The sequence below is a fragment of the Tupaia chinensis genome, unplaced genomic scaffold (assembly GCF_000334495.1).
Source record: "Tupaia chinensis unplaced genomic scaffold, TupChi_1.0 Scaffold142716_1, whole genome shotgun sequence".
NCBI classification, from domain to species: Eukaryota; Metazoa; Chordata; class Mammalia; order Scandentia; family Tupaiidae; genus Tupaia; species Tupaia belangeri.
The window spans coordinates 1,111,943-1,129,171 of record NW_006202562.1 but is presented as its reverse complement, the minus strand read 5'-3'; the positions used below and the strand labels follow the sequence as shown (position 1 = coordinate 1,129,171).

At 49.6% G+C, this 17,229-nt stretch overlaps 1 protein-coding gene across 1 annotated transcript in view; it reads left to right on the top strand.

The window, feature by feature from the left end:
- The window catches only part of SYNDIG1 (synapse differentiation inducing 1), a 233,799-nt gene that overhangs the window by 139,199 nt on the left and 77,371 nt on the right, over window positions 1-17,229 (top strand). The window lies entirely within an intron of this gene.

Genomic DNA, 17,229 nt, shown 5'->3' with positions numbered 1-17,229 from the left:
GGCCTTGCCCCCTGCCACTCTTACTGTGCTCGTCCAGCTGGGTCCTGATCAGCAGGCAATGTCCCCCTGCCTCAGTTTCCTGATCTGTAAAATGGAGTAAAATAATTCCCAGGACCCACATGGGAAGGGGCCCATCCCAGGACCTCCTTTTACACACTGAGCACACACGTGTGCCCATGGTCCGGGCTGGCAGAAGCGGGGGTCAGATGTGGCATGAAGACCCTGTAGGGGGGGGTCTCTCTCTCTCTCTCATAGAAGAAACGAGTAGATAAGGTAAATTCCCGCTGCTCAGAGGTGGTCAAGCACTCAGAGGAGTGAGTAGGGGAGAGACCTCCTGGGGCTGGGGGAGCAGCGAGTGCCCAGGCAGTGGAGGGAGGCGATGGGCCTTGCTCATCGCAGCGGGCGTTCATGCGGAGCCTAACACGGTGAGTGTTAGTAAGGCCTGCCCCGCAGCCCAGCGACTAAGAGAGCCAGTCACACGTAGCTGACTGCAGTTCAAATCCTGGCCCAGGAAGCTTGGAAAGTATGCCAGGCCCATGTCCATAGTGCCCACAATCCTGACCAGAAGGAGAAATGGAGGACTCGGGATTGGGGTGTGACCATGCCCCATCTGGGGGTGCCTCTCCTTCTCCCCGTCTTTGTCTCTGTCTCTCTTTCTCTGGCAAGAACACAGTCACACACACACATCCTCTGGCAATTAAACAAAAGGTGCTAGTAAGGGGGGGAGCATGTGCTGTGCACCTGTGTGTAGGTGTGTGTTAATACCGTGACCCTTGCTGCCGGGAGTTGAGGGGTTCCCGGCCAACAGCAGCATTCCTGGCACCGAGGAGGAATGCACGTTCCTGCCCACCCCACACCTGCTCAGCCAGAGTCTTTGAAGTGGGGTGCTGGAATCTGCTTTTTTTGTTTTTGTTTTTTCAAATTTATTTACTTTTTTCATTAGAGAGTTCAAGACAGAGAGACGCCACCCCTGCAGAGTCCTCACGCTGCAGTCCTCCCCCAGCCCCAGCCAGCCTGGGAAGACTGGGACAGGCACCTGTAGCATGGCCCCGCGTATAGGACGAGGCAGCATGCAGACCTGGCCCTCCCGTGTGGGCCCAGTCGCACTCCCACCCTGCCGATTCTGAGCTCTCAGGGCTCTGACTCAGTACTCCGCGGGCGGGTGTATGTCCACAGCCAGGACGAGGGGCCAGGGGCCAGGGCACCTGGGTGGCTGGCTGGAGGCCCATCACCCCTGGGGAGGCAGCTGCTCCAGCTCTGAACTGTGACAAGGGACTTGGCGTGGACACACCTGGGGACAGCAAGTGTAGCATCTTGTCACATTGGGTTTGCCTCAGCTGAGTCCACTGCTGGGTCCAGGTCCTAACTCTGGGAAGCTCTAGGGAGGCGAGCGGGGCCGTGTGCCATTCTGGGGGTGGAAGCACTCAGAAACTAGAGCTTCCGAATGGTGTGGAGCTGGAGATGAATCCGAAGCGTGCCCAGTGACTGCTGGAGCCCCGTTCACGTGCATTCTTTATCTCGTGAATCTCGGCACCGAGTCAAGGTGGAAAGGTAGTATCCTCATTTTATGGATGAATGCACTGCAGGGTCGGGGGCTGAGGGAACTGGCAGAAATCACAGAGGTCGCAGGTGTGGGGACATGAGGCCGACCAGCAGTATAACGGACTCACTGTTCACAAACAAAACCAGAGGCCCAGGCCCAGCGCGGAGGTGCAGGTGCTCGGCGGTGCAGGTGCTCGGCGGTGCTCGACGCCGCAGGAAGCACCAGGTCTGGTGTCCAGGTCGGCCCGCCACGAACTGCGGGGGCCTGTGACCCTGGCTGCCTGCTTGGGCTGAGAAAGGGCCTCAGTGCGAGGTCTCTCTAGGGTGTCCCCCACCCGTGAAATAAACAGATAAAAAGTAAACAAATAGACCCTCAGCACTTGCTTCTTTCTTTATTTTTTAGAGGTTTTTGCTATGGGGCACGTGCACTCTCCAGAAAGAGAGTGAGACAGAAAGCAAGAAGTCACCCCCCCGGGGGATGGTCAAATTGTATATGAATAATTTAATTGAATAATGTGAGGTATTCTTAGGTTCACATCATATGATGAATCTCCTAGTTAAAAAGTCTCCTGGGGGCCAGCAATTGGTGTGGTGGTTAAGGGTGCTGGACTCCCACATGGCCGACCACATTTCGAGTCCCAGATCTGGTGGCTTGCTTTCTTACTTTTTCCCTTATACTCTCTCTCTCACTCTACCCCTCTCTGATCAAATTAAAATTAATAAATAAATAGATGAAGTTAAATAAAATAATTCTTAAAAAAAGAATTATTAAAAAAGTCTTATGTTATTGAAGGTCTTGGTGCATGAAATATCAATTCTTGGTCAGGCTGGCTATCCTCAGTTCAGATACTATATGGTCCAACTGGCCATTTCCTTTTATTTCTTTCTTTATTTTTTAGAGGTTTTTGCTATGGGGCACGTGCACTCTCCAGAAAGAGAGTGAGACAGAAAGCAAGAAGTCACCCCCCCGGGGGATGGCCACACTGCAATCCCTTCTCCTCCATTCTCCTCTCAGGATCTTGGGCACACACACGCGCCCGGCGTGAGTTTAAGCCACCAGGTCCAGGACTCGAACTGTGGTCGACTACATGGGAGTTCAGTGACATAGCCATTAGGTCAACTGCTGCATTTGCTTCTAACCCACTGTGCCCCTCCCCCTCTTCGAGAGTGTTGCAGTAAGAAAGGGAATTTTGTTACAATGTGAAGGGGCTGTCCTCGCCTGCTTCGCTCAGCCCCATGTGATGGGTAGCAGCTGGAGACTGGGTTGGAGGGAGGCTGGGGAGGCCTTAGGGCTGGAACTGGCGCCCGTGGCCTGAGGGCTCGTGTGCGGAGTCCATTAGCCACTGCCTTCTGTGTTCATTTCATTTCATAAATCTCCTTTACTGACTGTAATATTGTAACAATAGAGAGAAGAGTATTAAGAACCAGATTATGGATTTTATGAATACCAGTGAAGAGACTTGGGCAAATTCATGGCAAAAGAGGAATCACTTAGTGACACTGTGAACACAGCAGGGCGAGCGCAGCCTGGCCGCAGCGGTGCTCCAGGAAGCCGCCGCCCTGGTGCTTCCCGCGTGCCCAGTGGCTCCCAACCCCGGCATAGCAAGCCTAGCACACACAGCTCCACCTTCACAGACCGGCCCTCAGCGAGCCTGGGCAGAGCTGCGGGGTGTCTGACCATGACAAGTGGAGGAGAGGCCTGTGGGGCTGGCTGGGGTGAACTCGGTGAGGGGGTGAGCTTTCCGGACAGTGCCCAGGTGGAGCACTGAGGGTCCATGAGGAAGATGCTCTCAGGTGGGGAAATGGGCAGCGTGCAGGCCCTGAGGTGGCAGCAGGCTGGCGCGTGTGGACGGGCCACGGCAGAGAGACCTTGGTGTGTGTGGGCGGGGCAGGGGAGTGGGCAAGGCAGTCCCCACAGGGCCTCCCAGCTGTGACAATGATTTGAACTTTACTTGGTGAGAAGGCACTGGGGTGAGAGCAGGAGGAGGGTGGGCAGGAGCAGGACCCCAGGTGGGCCACAGCACCCAGGTGCAGCTCAGCTGGGGGTTAACGAGAAGGGGGAGATGGTGCCTTCTGAAGAAGGACCGAAAGGTTTGGACTGAGGGTTGAGGTGTGAGAGGAAGAGTGAAGGGAATGACGGGGCCATGGGAGGGGGTCCCCTGACAGGCAGGGGGCGAGGGTAGGAGCTTGGCGGAGCGTGGTCTCCTGCTTGCCCGTGGTGCCAGCTGTGGCAGGCGTGGTCCCCTACACGCCTGCAGCGGCAGCTGCGCAGGTACCAAGCGGGCAGCCGAGGTACGCATCAAGCTGTAGGGAGAAGTGCAGGTCAAAGGGAGCCGACCTGAACCCAAGGCAGCTGCGGGAAGTGACAGCCCAGAGTGGCCAGAGATTGGAGAGAGGACCTGGACCTGCAGCTGGGCTTCCGACACAGACACCACAGTGCCTGCTCCAGCCCACGGGCGCTGCACCCTCTGGCTTGGGGGATCCATTCCCACTGAGAGCCAGCATTCCCTTGGCCCGGCCTACACCCAGGACTGGGACCGCGGTCAATGGGTGCCGGAGTCTCCAAGTAGCTATGAAAAGGCTTTCTGCACATTCCCAGCATGAAGGAATGCCAGGTGCTCCAAGGACAGGTCTCCTAATTCCCTGATTCAGTTCCTGCACCTGGCATCCTTGCACTGAAAAGTCAATTTCCCACAAACACGTGCAAGTACCGCCTGGTACTGAAAGAAAGAAGACCCATGGGTGCTGAGCGTAGCCCTTCTGACCCGACGCATGCACCCTGGAAGCCGCGAGCCCGTGGTGGGGTGGTGCGCGCTCCTGGGAGCGGCCATGCTCCAGTTGAGACATACATATGGGGCGTCTGTTCGCACCTCTGAGTTCTGCTGCAGACAGAAAGTGCGAAGCGGGATGGTATTTAATGAGGTGGTGTCAAGAACAGGTTCTGTTTGTTTTTGTTTGGGAGAAGTTGTGGCAGATATGTATGTGAGGAAAATGATTCAGCAGAGAGGGAAACTTGGATTGCACGGGGTGAGGGCTGGTGGGAGCGGGTTCCTGAGCAAGGGACTGGAGTGAGCAGTGCAAGGGGCTGCCCTCCTTAGAGTGCCTGAGCGTACCCCAGCACAGATGGGGTACACCAGGCTGGACGTGCTGGAACAGGAGAGCTCTCTTCCCAGCGGTCCTGGTGCCTGGGCAAAGAGGAGGGCCTGGAAGAGGAAGGAAGGAGGCGGGGTCTGGGGCACCTCTGCAGTCTCCAGGTGGTGCTTCCAGGACCTGGGGTGCAGGGCAGGGGAGTCTCCCCTGGCTACGAGTGTGCTGAGGAAGACCACAGAGCAAAACAAGCAGGGACATGGGAGTGGACAGAGAAGCAGTTTCAAGGATGAACCTGAGTCCGATGAGGCATGAAGGGAAGGAAAGACAGAAGGATGGACGTGCGGGCAGCCTGTGGGGGTGGGAGGGTGGCAGCACCCTCTGCACTCATAGAGCACTTGGGAGGGAAGAACAAACCCCAGGTGTGTGGGGTATTTTGCATACACATGGCCTCTCCTTTTGCAGCAGATCAGAGAACAGGACAGGAGAAGGCGATGCCTGGGTCAGGTGGGGAACAGGCTGGGAGAAGGCAATGCCTGCATCAGGTGGTGCCAGAGAGCCAGGGCCAGCTGCCTTCCCAGCACCACAGCCCTGCTCCAGTGGGTGCTCAGCCACTGTTGAACTTGGTGGCTGATTCCACCCAAGACAGCCTGAGTGTGAGAAGCCCCAGGTCTTGCCTAGACACCCCAAAGTCTAAAACCCTTCCCTGTTCTCAGCAGTGACAGCCCTGATTGCAGGGATGAGCTGACCTTCCCCATCTGACTCCATGAGGATCGGATGCTGGGACACGGGGAGAGAGCCAGGCAGTCCTGAGTAATGAGCCATACCAAAGGGACCTCCTGTCTCTCCTAAACCTGCTGTTCTCTAGCAAAGTGGACCCTTAAGGCCAGTGCAGGAGGTCTCTCCGCCCCTAAATGAAAGGCTCTGTAAATTCTGCAGAGGTGGGGGACTATTATGGGATGTAAAGGGGTACCATGGTTATTCCAAAGGAACTCCGATGTTTCCCTTTCTGACCTTCACCCTGGATTTAATGCAAATCCTTTATGGCTGGTGTATAGGGCTTTCATCTGCGTTTTCAGCCCACTTCTCAGAAAGAACCCGAATGTTTCTGCATCTGCTGGCTGGGCAGTGTGGGGAGTGGTCTGGAGTCCTTCCAGAGGGCCAAATAATGCCACTTGCTGGATTGCGCTCTGGAGGTTGTGTCCGTGAGTCACCGTGTAATTGGTGGAGCAGTTGACAGGGCCATCGGGATTTGGGGTTTTGCCCCATCTTCCAGTTTTCAGTACGGAAAGAATAAGCTGATCCGCACCGGCCTCCGACAGCCCTGAGTACCAGTGCCGTTCATAGGTGATGCCTTTCCCCGATTGGAATGCGGGTCTGTGCAAACGAGGGCCTGCACTGTTAGACCCTTCAGACGCACCAGGGCCGCTGGCTGAGCACAAACTCACAGCAGATTTCATTCAGGTCGTGGGGATTGCGGAGAAGAGGCAGGGTCTACTGGGGCTGGCAAGTGCGGAAGCTGAGGCCCAGCAAGGTTGTTTAACTTACTCAGGGTCACACCGCAGGTGAGCCAGATGCCAGAAAGAAACACGGGCACCACCGGGAGTTGCCCTCTGTGGGTACTCCCATTAGACACCCATAGATTCTAGTCCAGTTTTGTTCATGGGCACATTTGCTTTTCAGTTCGATTTGGTTTGATGTACTACTTTTACCATAGAAACATTTTTTATTAGTTCCTTTTAATTAGTTTTTCTCCCTTTTTAGCAAAGAGTCAGTTTTGTGGGTTCGAAAATTAATGTTTTTCTTTTTTAATTTTTTTTAAACATTCAATTGCTATACATCATTTAGCTTGTAAAGAGAACTTACTCAACATGAAATACATCTCAGACCAGTCCAATTGGTCTGGACCTTATCATCAACAGGTAATAAACCATTTCTGTGTCCTGCAATCATTGTCTCTCTAGTTTTTCTCTCTGAGTTCTTTCCCTGTACTCTTCCCCTCTCCCATTCTCCTTCCACACTGTCTCCAGTGTCCATAATGATTTTCACTGCTTTTATGTCCTCCAATCTTTTAATCTCTATCATTGAGTGCAGACACTCAGTACATATAAAATGGAGACATACAATGTCTCTCTTTCATAGCCTGACTTGCTTCACTCCTCAATAAATCAAAAATTAATTTTTGATATACAATCATTGGTAGGGAGAACTAGTCCAATGATTTCTTTTACATGTCTTTATTTTTTTTTAAATGTTGAACTTTCCAGTTATGACATGCTATTGTACATTTCTGAAGTTAGATCAAAGGAAAAGAGACTGGAAAAAATGTCACTCTAGGGGGCATAGTAGTTAAGGTGCTAGTGGCTTAAAAATCCTCCTGATGTATGTGCATGTGTGCCCCAAATCCCAGGAGAATGGAGAAGGGATTGTGGCATGACCATCCCCCTGGGGCAGGAGGGGGATTTCTTACTTTCCCTCTCACTGTCTCTGTCTTTCTGGTGAGTGCACATGCCCTGTGGCAAAACCCTAAAAAAAAAAAAAAAAAAAACCAAAGTCACTCCAAATATAGGCAATGGATTTTTAATCTCCTTTCTATAGGTGCCTTTATGTTTATTTACTCATTAGTTTTAACACCATTAATGTGAAAGGGACTTTCAAACCTTTCTTTGTTTGAAAGTAACATTCAGAGCCGTATACAAACATGACTGTACAAGCCTACCCAGTTTCAGTCGCTCCTCACTTAATGACCTATCTGTTTAATGACCAGTTCTCTGGCCAGAGAATCTTCTGTCTTAGGCTCCGTGCATCTGGGGAATCCCTATTATTCTGGCTTGTTCCTGCAGTCAGTTGTATTCACTACACAAAACATTCCCAGTCACACAAAACTACATATGTTGTGTATGAATTTGTACTTTATTGTGTACCCCTAGTACATTCTGAATAAATAAAAGCAATCGCACCAGATTTACATTATTGTGCTATGGTGTATCTTGTTGCTTTCTGGCCCTTATCTACCGTATGCTGTTTGTATGGGTAAGATGACATTATTCCAGTGTGGTGCTGCATGCTGGCGACTGAAAAGTACATATCCCGTGGTGCCACCACACACCGTTGGCCAGTTTGCTCAATGACGGAGCTGCAGGAGGAGGACTTGGTTGTTAAGTGAGGAATACCTGATTTTAAAAGCAATCAGCCAAGTAACCATTACCTAGATACAGAAAGAGAGAATCCCTAGCACTCCCAGGATGGGGTACTGTCCCCTTTCCGTTTTTCCGCTCTTCTCAAATCCCTGTGTTACCGCCGAGTGACCACATAATGGTCCCCATGAGGCTCACTTCCTGGCAGAGCTTTAGTATTTATCACCTAAGCTTGCATCCCTCCGCTTCTGTATCTTTCCTTATTGCACTTTGCAAAAGCCACGTTGAATATAAATGACAAACTTTTCGGAGGTCCCTAAGGAGAAACTGCCAACATTTCACTCTTAGGAAGGCTCTTTAGATACCTTATTTTTAAATCATGAATGGACACTGGACTTATCAAAGGCTTTTTGTGCAAATGACAAAAATCTATGAGGGCCTTCCTTTAACCTACTAGTGTGGTAAATTTCAAAATGTTAAACCATCCTTGCTTTCAGAATAAACCCTAACTTGCTTTAATTTTGTATGTTGCTGAATTTGTGCAGTTCTGTTTCTTCTTGGGATTTCTTTCATCTGTGTCCATGAGATAAATTGATCTCTATTATCCTTTGTAAAAATGTCTTCATTAACTTTTGGTATTAACGTTATGTGAGTTATGAGGAGTTCCCTTTGTTTTTGTTCTTTGAAAGCTCATTTAAACTGATTTTTCTGAATTTTTAAATCTTAGGCAGCACTTACTAGTGGAGGCAGCCAAGCCTGGAGGTTTCTTCATAGGGAGGTTTGAAATGAATGACTTAATCCCTTTAATACCAATAGGTTTAATTAGGTTTTCTATTGCTTCTTATATCAGTTTCAGCAAGTTATAGTTTTCTAGGGTTTCATGAGTTTCATTCAAATTACTAATGCTATTAATCTTTTTAAGTATGAATCTGGGACTTTCTTATCTTTTTTTAAAATACAGGTGGATAGATGAATGGATGCATGGGTGGTTGGTTGGATAGACATAGATACTTCCAAAAATATAATGTTTATTGTTGTATATTTGAGTAAAACCACGTAGTACTCTTAATTTGCATCTCATTCCTCCCTGAATCTTTGTCTATACAATTTGAATAATTTATTTTCTGCCTAAAGGGCATCCTTTAGAATTCCCTTTAGTATGGACTGCTGCTGGTAAATTCTCTGATTTGTGTCTTTGGAAATTTCTTTTTTCACTTTTATCCTTGTATGTCTGTTCTCATAGAATTCTGGCTGGCCATTCTTTAGTTTGTCTCATCTTCAAACCCCATTTAATGAGATATAATACTGTTTTTTGTTTATGGGTTCATGAATGTCTTCTTCTTCTTTTTTAGATCTGCTATAGTTCTTTTTGTATGCTCCAGGTACTTGCCAAGATTTTCCTTCTTTCTTTCTTTCTTTCTTTCTTTCTTTCTTTCTTTCAAGAAAGATTTTTGTTACAGGCCACATGTGCCCCCCAGGGGGATTGACCATGCTGCAGTCCCTTATTCCCCATTCTCCTCTCAGGATCTTGGGCATGACTTTTAAGTTACCAGGTCTACCACAGTTCATGATCGACTACACAGGAGTCCAGCGACATATCCATTACGTCATCTGCTAGTCCCCTTGCCAAGATTTTCAAACTTATTTTTTTTTTTTTGGACATAGTAAGCAAAGGTGTCTTATAGTCTAGACCCTCTAATTACAGTATCTGGGACCCCTCTGAGTCTGCTTTTTAGTGTTTTTGCTTGTTCTCATTCATGGTGTATTTCTCAAATATTATTGCTTGCATGCTAGTCATTGTTTTCAAAAACGCACTCATAGTAATACTTTGAAGACTGGTATGAAGCCGTCTTCCTTTGCATGTTCCTTCTTTGCTTTCTCCAGGACATGGAGCACAAAAAATTCAGGATCACATTAGTCCATGCTCAAGTTTTGTGTCAATGTAAAGCCAGACCGTTATGCAAGGGGAGCTGGTGTATTTCTGTTTCACCTTTTCTTCTATCGTTTAGCTCTGTGGTGTGCTCTATGGCCTCTATGGCCAGGTCTGGGTTACCAGGGTCTCTCCTTGGTGGGCTCTGAACCACAACTGCTCCCATAGATAACCAAAACCTTGCTCTCTCAATCACCTCTTATGGCTCAACAAACATCAACAGGGCTTAAGAGTGCCCTGGGCTTGGGACCAGCAGTTAGTGTAATGGGTATGTCACTGGACTCCCATGTAGTCGACTGAGGTTCGAGTCCCGGACCTGGTGCCTTAAACTCATGCTGGGCACATGTGCGTGCGTGCCCAAGATCCGGAGAGGAGAATGGAGGAAAAGGGATTGCGGCGTGGCCATTCCCCCTGGGGGGTGATTTCTCACTTTCTGCCTCTGTATTTCTGGCAAGCACACGTGCCCTATAGCAAAAACCTCTCCAAAAAAAAAAAAAGAGTGCCCTGTGCTTGTTCTACCTTTCCAGATTCGTCTCCTCTCCCTGATTTTGGCCTGATAATCCCTCGTCTTAACTTTCAGATGCTTGTCAAGGTATTCTTGCATTCTTTAACTTTTTTTTTTTTTTTTAAGCTTTTCTCTGCAGAAGGGTTTCTAGTCTGGCACTACCAGAAGCAGAAATCTCCATTTGTCTGTTTCCTTATTTGTTTCAAGGAGAATGTATTCCTTTTATAACAGGATTTTTTTTTTTTTTAAATCAGAAACTTAAAGCTTGATTGAGGAATTTAGATATTAGATTCTATTGCTAATTATGCCTCCTGGTGGTGACTGGAGCCTGAACAGGTTCTTTGACTGCGTAAGTGACCAAGTGCAATAGACTGAGGAAATGGGGCAAAGCCCTAGCCTCCTCATTCAAATGCAAAGAATGAAGCAGTTCCTATTTGGATGATAGAATCACTGAGCACAGGGTCTGGCTCCTAAATACTGGTTGTGTTTGTGTCCAGTGTAGAAATTTGCACACTCATGGTCTGTCTGGTCATTTCATAAAGGTGAACCATGCAGCTTATAAGTGCAGTATTACCCAAGGGTGTTCAGAGTTGAGAGGGGCTGGCCATGGCTTGAAAAAGCAAATTGAGCCACCACATACTCTGGGTATATGCCTTGTGCAGGGTTCCAGGCAACTAGCCCTAACTCCCTAGAGACCTCTGGGAGGAGGACCAGGCTTAGTCCTCCAGGCTTCCCCACTGATGAGGGAGAGGCTGCCGGAGGCATATCGGGGCTGCTGCCAAGGTCTGCTCATTCCCAGGTGTTTCTGGCTTGTTCCTGCTTCTTGGGTGTGAACAATGGAGAGGCACCCTGGAAGGGGCATGTCCTCAAGGAGGAAGTGAATCGCAGTGGTTTGAATTTATGGGACTGGGCGGGAGGGGAATAGATGGACATAGAATTGGAAAGCAGTAGGGCCAGAGAACCCGGAATGCAAACCAGGGCCCACTCACGGAGCATCTTGGCCAGCCACACAGCAGTAAGGCCGTGCCCTGTAAGGCTGGAAGCCACATGGAAGCCGCCGTTTGGATCCCCAGATTAGTCTGGAAACACAGCAGGCACACGAGCAAGTGCTTGGGATCCTGGAGCTGGAGGGCTGGGGAAAGGGAGCTGTGGTGTGATGAGACTCTGTGTCGTGTGCGTGCACTACCATTAAAAAAATAATAAAAATAAACACATAGCATCTGAAGCCAGGGAGTATCATGTTGAGAGAAGGCGTCATGTTTTCATCTGTGTCAGGAGTACACGCAACGGCAGCTCAGTGCTCACCAGGCACTGCCGGGTCTCTGTTGGGTTTTCTACTCCTTACCATTGAGCTCCCCAGGGACGGATGGACAGAAGCCGCCAGGAGGGAGACCTGGATATTCCTTCCCCACCCCCTGCCTCCGACTAGGAGTGGGGTCATCGTAAACCTTACTGACATGGTCGCTGAGCCGGGGCTTCCCCAGATGACTGAGGCAGAATCCCTGGGTGTTTCAGGAGCTGTCACCTGCCCATCTTTATAACCAGTTATCTCACCAAGACAAGGCAGCATAGCATGTTCATGTTCTCTTCTCTAAACCGTGTCACAAAGACAGACCTCTGGAATTTTCCTTTCTTTTCTTTTTTTTTCCTTTCTTTTCTTTCTTTTTTTTTTTTGAGCTGTGGCTGAGAATGTATTCATTGCACCAACACAGAACCCTGTGCATTCTGCATACAGGGGAGTCTTGGGGGTGAGGGTCTGTGTAAGCCCCCATCTCCTTCTGTGTCCTTAAGTCCATTATTCTTGAATGCCCCCAGGTTGGTTGTAAATTGGATCCCAGCAGTGAATGCATCTGCCAGGCACTAATAAATTGAGAACTAGCGTAAGATTGGCTTTTCACTTGAGAGTCACAACTCAGCCAATGCAGTGGGCAGGTAACTGGGGGCCACCTGACCAAACTATGAAGTCTATGCGGGAGTCAAGGAGAACCCGGGAAGGGCAACTCAGCCTGTGGAGAAGCAGGAGTGCTGAAGCCACATGGGGGACAATGCCACCAAGGATCAGAATGGGTGGCTCAGCCTCCCGAGTTGAGTGGTATGTAGATTAAGGTTACAGTGAGAGCCACTGGCTGTGAGGGCCCCGCTATGTGCAAGGACAGTGTGGCTTTGCAGACGAATGAGCAGGAGGTCGTTGTTGGAGGGAGGGCCCCTTATACGGGTAGATGAGTTTTACTCTATCATGAATATATGCAGTGGTAGGTCAGTACTCATCAAATGGTCTTGCTCGCTCCTTCTTTCTCTCTCTCTCTGTCCCCCTCCCTCTTCCCCCCATCTCTATCTCTGTCTCCATACGCGTATTTAATATGCTGATTGTAGCTTCTGAGAGCTGTTTTGCAACTTCTAGATTTAAACAATTCCATATAAATATTAATGATCTGGTGCAGCCAAGACAAATCAGATTTCTGATCTATTTTTTTCCTCTGGAATCCATGCTGCAGTTAAGTTACTGATTTGGACTTGTTTTGATATGTAAATGAACAAATGCATCAGGTCTGCTTTTCTTCCCTGCGTTGCACAGATAGTTTCTTTTTTTTTTTTTCAATCATAGGTGAAGCATTGTCTCGATGATTAGGGCCTTGATTTTGTGATGATTTGTCTATAGCGGAGAAAACACACGTGTTGATTGTCCGAGGGCAGAGTCCAGGCCACTCCTGCACGTCTGCAAGCTGGGGTCGAATCACAGTGGCAATCTGCACACCCACCCTCTGACTCACCTCGCCCCTCATCCCATTTCCAACGTGTGGCCACTGCTGCTTTAAAGGACAACTGGAGCTTTAGGGTGTAGCAAACCCCCAAAGCAGAGCAGTCCACGTCCTCTAACATCAAGGGCTTCTGCATGGGCTCTGTGGCCATGCACATGTGGTGCCAGGAGCTCCTGGTTCCCATCATGGCATCCTGGCTTCTGGCCACCATCCGTGACTGCTTCTGTGGTTGATGAGTCCCCCTGGCCAGGGCCTGGCATGCACACTCAGCTGGGAGCGTCTGCAGGCATCCATGGCATATCTGCACGCACAGCCCTGCAGCCTCAGGGCCTCAGGGGCCTGGAGCCAGGTCTCGGGCCCCCATGTGCATCAGGGATGTGACCATGCAGGTGTGGCAGTGACAGGTCCCTGCCTCTTGATCTGGGCATGGCCTGGGGTCTGATCCATCTTGCCAAGAGTGATAACCGATGCAAGTTTAGTTCACAGAACTCTGATCCAAATGTAGCCGATAGCTGGCTGAGAAGCCATTTGCCATAAAATTCCAATCCAAGATTCTGTTTGTCTCTTGCTACGTGTTTTTCTAAAGAGTTCATTTGAAGTTTATTTCTTCCATGGAGAAACAGGCAGCCCGAACAGAGTCTTCACATCGCCATCCACCCCATCCTCAGGCAGCTGCAGGTCCCAGCGCACATGCCTGGCATGCTCAGGGAGGCCTCTGGAAACCAGAGGGTCCACATGGGTCAGCTGCAGAGAGCCAGAGCCACCAGGGTGCTACCGTGCGACCCTTCTGCTACTTTTTACTATCAAAAACGTGTATTATACTCTGTGGTGAAACGTGATGCTATTACACGTTATCCTATTAAATATTAAAGTTATGTTACTGAATGTTAAATTTGTTATATGCTAAGTCTGTGGTTTCTAAATAAAAAGAGAACAAATCTCTAAGAATAAATTATTATATTTGTATGATAATTCAAATAGATTTAGGAACTTTTGGAGGGGTCTTCAAAAAGTTCGTGGATAATGCAGTTTTTTTGTTTGTTTGTTTGTTTGTTTGTTTTAAGATGTTTTTGTCTTAGGGCACATGTGCTCACCAGAGAGGCAGAGATAGTGAGAGAGAAAGCAAGAAATCAACCCCCAGTGGGGATGTCCACACCACATTCCCTTCTCCTCCTTTCTCCTCCCTGGATTTTGGGCATGCATGTACACATGCCAGGCATGAGTTTCTAGCCACCGGGTCTGGCACTTGAGTCGTAGTCAGCAACGTGGGAGTCCAGTGACATAACTGCTATGCCATCTGCTGGCCCCATGGAAAATAGCTTGGAAATGAAAATAGCGTGTGCATGGACCTCAACATGTTTTGTACCAAGCTAAATGTGTATTTTAACTCCGTTCTTGCAGTTTGAAGTCCCCTGATATAGACTCTCTACCCCTATGTCAAGATTTTATAAAAATAGAGATCGAGAGTGTGGACCATGCCAGAGGTTGAGGAGGCCCATGTTGTCTCAGGAGCCCTCTCTTATGGCCGTGCAGGGGAGCCCACAGGCCAGAGAGCCACAGGAGTGGGGTTGGCTGACACACATGCCTGTGTACTTGTCAAAGCCACTGGAGGCCACAGGGTGATGCCCCTGGGTTCCAACTTACAAAGCAGACGGGGACGAGTAGGAGAAGCAGCAAGCTGTGAGGTGATCCATGGCCTTGCACTCAGACGCTCTTGGAAGTGCCTCTGGGCAGCTGAGGTTGTGCTGTCACCGGGGAGTTTAGGGAACTGGCTCAGCCCTACAGGATGACACTCTCCTAAGCTGATCCACATGGGAAGGTTCTGGTTCACAGTGGAGACCTTTCTAGCATGTCCTTGATCGGGCTGGGCTGAGCCAAGTGGGGGGTCACATCAAGCCCCTATCTGAGCCAAGTGGGGGTCACAGGGGGTCCCCCTGTTGGGGGAACTGTTTCTGTGTACCCTCTCTAGCTTTGGAAAGAAATAAATACTTTGAGTAAGTAAACTTTTTGTAAATAGGGAGCTTACAGGAGCCCAGTGTTGAGCGAACTTGATTTTTTTCATCCACTCAGGCTTGGAGGGAGTGCTTCTTCAAAAACCCAGCCTTGGGACCAGCAGTTAGCGTAATGGCTATGTTGCTGGACTCCCACGTAGTCGACCGCGGTTCGAGTCCCAGACCTGGTGGCTTAAACTCACGCGGGGCGCCTGTGCGTGCGTGCCCAAGATCCCGAGAGGAGAATGGAGGAGAAGGGATTGCGGCGTGGCCATCCTCCCCTGGGGGGTGATTTCTCGCTTTCTATTTCTCTGTCTCTCTCGTCTTTCTGGCGAGCGCATGCGCCCTATAGCAAAAACCTCTTCATAAAAAAAAGAAAAACTCAGCCTTGTCTCCACTGAAGAGGGTCCAGGTTGAGCTCGGGCATGGCACCATGGTTCTCTGCCAGAGGCCAGCCAGAGCCCTGGGTTCCCCTGGGACTGCTGGATGGACACAAAGACCAGGAAGAGTCCCAGCTGCAGTAATGTCCCTGCCTCCTGGGATTGGCTATGACTCTCCCTCCTGGGGAGTGAGGGCATGGCCAGGCTCCTGTCTACCAGCCATGGGGAAGGCCCCTGCTTCTAGGCCTCCCTGCTTCGATGGCTGAAATTCACAGCGAAGTCCAGGGGCATGGAGGCCGAGCTGTACCCTCGTTGGCACCCTGGGGTCCCAGATTGAGTGCAACTGGAGAACTCTTTATTAATTATACTTTAATCCTCATCCAGATATTTATAGTGTGTAAATCAATGGCCCTTATTTGCGTCAGGAACACCCTAACAGGTTAGTGCATTATATACTACACCCAAAACGTACCGAGTCTAATTAAAATATGGCTTTATACAAACATCCATCTTAGCCAACGACCCAGGATGAGTTTCTCTTGTGAAATAAGGTATCGGAGAGCACCTTCAACACCTCGGGGCACCTGAGCCCCCTCGTCTCAGTGGTTGAGCTTAGCGTTCCTTCAGACACACACCTAAGAAAGGTAGGTTAATTATAAAGATTATCATCTCGGGCCAGCTGGTGGCACAGGGGTAGCACAGTGCTCCATGATGCTGATCCACCAGAAGGTCCCGGGTTCGTATCCAGAGACCACCCTTACTCATCAGGTGCATCTGTGCACCTGACCCAGGCTGACTAGGCTGGGATGGATTGTGACCCTGTTGTAGGCACGTGTTGCTCTGTCTCTTTCTCTCATGGAAGAAATAAATGCATCCAAAAATAATAATGCGAAGCTATTTTAAAATGTGGCAATATTGGGACCAGCAATTAGCCTAATGGCTGTGTTGCTGAACTCCCATGTAGTCAACCACAGTTCGAGTCCTGGACCCGGTGGCTTAAAACTCACGCCGGGCGCGTGTGCGTGTGTGCCCAAGATCCCGAGAGGAGAATGGAGGAGAAGGGATTGCGGTGTGGCCATCCCCTTGTGGGGAGGGGGTGATTTCTCGCTTTCTGTCTCTCTGTCTCTTTTTGTCTTTCTGGTGAGCGCACATGCCTGATAGCAAAAACCTCTCAAAAAAAAAAGAAAGAAAGAAAAAAGTGGCAATATTGTCTTCTAAATGAAGCCTGAGAGTGATGATCCTTCTCCTACCAAATGGCCCACTCAAGTGAAGCAGTGGACAAGGGGTCTGTGGGACCCTTCCCTCCCACCAGATCAAACAAGCTCGGGAAGACGAGGTATGCCCATGTGGCGCCAGAACGCGGAGGAAACGGGAAGTTGCACAGGCTGACCTCGCGGGTGAGGCAATAATTAAAAAGTGGTAAAGACCATTTTGCCCGAGGGTAAAGAAACGCTTTTAGCCAGGAGTGAGGGAGCAGACAGCGACGTTGGGACAGGGGCTGGGAGTGGCCAGGCGTGTATGCAGTGCTCATGCTGTTGGTATTGTACACTGTTCCCTTCCCAGGCCGGGTCCTAGAAGCTGGGACTGGGGAATGTTTGGGAAAATAGCATGAGCCTTTCTCACATGGAGGGTAGTAATTTTGTGTGTCTCAGTTCACACGTGTATTGGGGAAAACCAAAGACCCAAATTCAAGTAGGGTAGTGACTGACTGCCATAATGCAGTCTCACAAGACCCAGGCCATGTTAGGGATATCGCTGACGTTCTGATTCTGAGGTCAGTAGGTGGCAGCCACACCTTCCTCACTGTCAAAGACCCTCTCCCTGACCCATCAGACAAACCTGGTGGTCTTTTTTTTTTTTTTTTTTTTTTTTGGAGGGGTTTTCTTTTTGGGGCGGCG